Source organism: Rhineura floridana, chromosome 8 (genome assembly GCF_030035675.1).
Source record: "Rhineura floridana isolate rRhiFlo1 chromosome 8, rRhiFlo1.hap2, whole genome shotgun sequence".
NCBI classification, from domain to species: Eukaryota; Metazoa; Chordata; class Lepidosauria; order Squamata; family Rhineuridae; genus Rhineura; species Rhineura floridana.
This window is the reverse complement of record NC_084487.1, coordinates 57,790,197-57,793,130: the sequence shown is the minus strand read 5'-3', so window position 1 is coordinate 57,793,130 and position 2,934 is coordinate 57,790,197. Positions and strand designations below refer to the sequence as shown.

The 2,934-nt window shown below is 42.8% G+C and overlaps 1 pseudogene; it reads right to left on the bottom strand.

Annotated features, from left to right (window-relative positions):
* Nucleotides 1-440: 440 nt before the first annotated feature.
* LOC133363459 (5S ribosomal RNA) lies at nt 441-559 on the bottom strand (annotated as a pseudogene).
* Nucleotides 560-2,934: the final 2,375 nt, after the last annotated feature.

Below are 2,934 nucleotides of genomic sequence, written 5' to 3'. Positions count from 1 at the left end.
GAAGGAAGGCTGTATCAGAGTTTTTCCAGAAGTGAAGTTTTATTGAGAAAGTACAACAAAAAGGCAAACAAATGGCTTACTGGTAAGGGAGAGGGGATGAGAAGGAAAGGCTGAAGACAAACTTGTAACATGCTTGGGCAGTGTGACTTCAGCTTAAGGATAAAAGAGAGGAAGCCAGAAATCTCTGCTTTCTCATAGCCAGTTAGTAGATGGTACACACCCATTTGTAGCACAAAAATGTAGTTTTTCTCAGTCTGGAATCATTCGTGCTCATCTTCAACATGCTGCCACCCATAAAGGTGGGCATGATTATTTGGTTTTTGTTATATGCCTTCAAGTTGATCATGACTTCTGGCGACCCTATGAATATTTTTCCGATATATTCATAGGGTTTTCATGGTAAGAGGTATTCAGAGGTGGTTTACCATTGCCTTCCTCTAAGCCTATGGCACCTGGTATTCCCAGGCAGTCTCCCATCCATGTACTAACCAGGCCTGACCCTGCTTAGCTTCTGAGATCAGACAAGATCGGGCATGTTCAGGATAGTGTGGCTGTAGGCGATTATTTGGTGCTTGCTTGAAAACCCTCTCCTTGATTAGTTATCTATACCTTTTCCTCCCTGTAGGTACCCCAGGTGAATGAAGAAGGAAGTAGCATATGCCCACCCACAATGTCATTGCGGAGGTGTGGATGCACCCCCCCATTGCCAAGATCACCTATATATTTTTAAAAATATACAGTAGAGTAATAGAGAATCAGTCCTTTTATTTTATTTTATTTTTGAAATGAAACCAGTTTCTCAAGAAGCACTTGAGCAAAAAAATATGCAAGAAATCTAGATTGTGTGTGAACTATGTAGAAGAAACAAGTACGCAGTCTCCATTGATTCTAGAATAATGTCATGTGTATGCAGTCATAGTTAGGCTTTGATTAGATTAGGTTCTAGCATTAATGACCTCAGGGGATACCACAATTGCTAAACAGGAAGTGTGACTCCTGCCTTGTTCATGTCAGTAGAGGGTTGTGGAGGGTTTGATTTGCCCTGGCTAGCTAGGTCTCCTCCAGCTTATTTTCTCAGTCAAAATATATCTTTTTGAGGCGAGGCACCCCTGAGGAGATAGACAAACAACATGCAGGTAGAATCTTGTTCTCCAGAAACACTTTGAAAGTATCAGATATGGGGTGGGATGGGGGACCAGGAAACAAAAGTGCCTCATACCTCCCATTTCCATGCTTCCCTGACATGTCCAAAATAGAACTTGTGCATCTTTTTCCTTCCTCACATTGAAGACACGGTAGAGAAGTGCAGTGACAGGACAGCACTTGTGTTTACTATGCCTACCATATCTGAAGTCTAAACTTTTTGATTGCTTGATTGCTGGGTTAAGGTGGGTGGCATTATACAGCAGGGTTGGTGCCATATCCCGGCAACCTCGATTTGCCTGTTACTGGCTCTTTTGAGATATTTTAGGGCATGAAAAACATTAGTTTCAAGGGAGGGAGAAATTATTTTTCATCTTCAGCTGCTGTGTTCCTGGTTTCACAAACACATTCCTGTAGTGCCAGCAGGACTGTTTTGCTCCTTGTACTTTATTTGAATTTTTACTGCTGGTTAGATGGCTGCTGTTCAGAATCTGCTTGGCCCCCAGTATGGTTATTTTTAAAGTTTGTAACTCCTGGACTGAGGTGCTCCTTGAGTTGTTATTTACACCTCTCTGACATAACTGCAAAATGTTTCACAATCTGAATGGTGAGAAATAGAGGGGAGAATTGGGGCCTTTTTCACCTCCAGAAATACTTAAGAGACAGACAATGAAAAGGTAACAGCTAGAGAAAAACACACTGGATTCTCCTGTGGGAGCAACAGCTGTTGCTGAGCACAGTGGGTGAGCTTATGCATCAATTCAGAGGCAGTCTTTCTGTGTGTGTGAAGGTTAACAAATCTCCCCCTCCTTCTTTTCCTGAAGTAACTTTATTTCTCCTATTTGTTAGATTGAAAAGCCGACTATTTTCATGTCCAATATAGATAGGACGAGCCAAAACAGAGCCCCCAATTTCATGGGCTGCAAAGCTGAACCCCCTTTTCATTGATGTTTAGTAGTGGTAGGGATGTTTGTGGATTTTGTTCAGTCTGCATTTTTAAGTGAATTGACCTGATTTTCATGCCTGGACTAATAAGTTATCCTTCTGTTTTTGAACTCTGAAATTTGAGATACAGTTCTTTGCTCACAAAAATAACAAAATCCATATAAAATGGTCAAAAGGTCCACAAAAATGCATTTCCCTCCCCTCCCCCCGCTCCAGCCCCTCACAGAATGAAGCAGAGACAGGACATAATGGACTAAAGAATAAACATGTGCAAAACTGACAGTAGTCAAACAGACTGGTCCTTCCATCCCTAGGTGGAGGCTATGAAGATGGGGAAAATTGTTCAGGAAGGCAGGCAGGGAAAAGGGAACACATCCCTGTTTTGCGTGGACAACAGAGAGAGGTTTCCATCCCTTCCCACCTTCCATCTCAGTCATGCCACACAGGATCAGATAACAGGGATGTGTCCTCAGGCTGCAGATGGCCTGAATCTTCTTTTAATGTGCTTCTTCTATTTGTGTGGCTTTTGGCAAGCTTTAGAGCCATAGAAGAAATACTGCACCAAAATACAGGCTGGGAGAGTTCCCCGATTGCCTAGACAACGGGGCAGTTCTCCCTGCAATCCTGCCCTGTGTTACAGCAGATTGCTGCAGGCAGCTCTATGCAGGAATTTAGGAAGAGGTGCCAGATTGGGCAACTGTCCCTAACTTCCGGTCCTCTACTGCAGCCTACCTTTGGGTTCTGTAAAGCCACAGAAGTTAATTAAAGGCATGTTTGGAGTTTTTAAGGGAGAGGGATAAATGGCCCACAATCCCCCATTGTAATATTTTCACTCACCTTATCTAA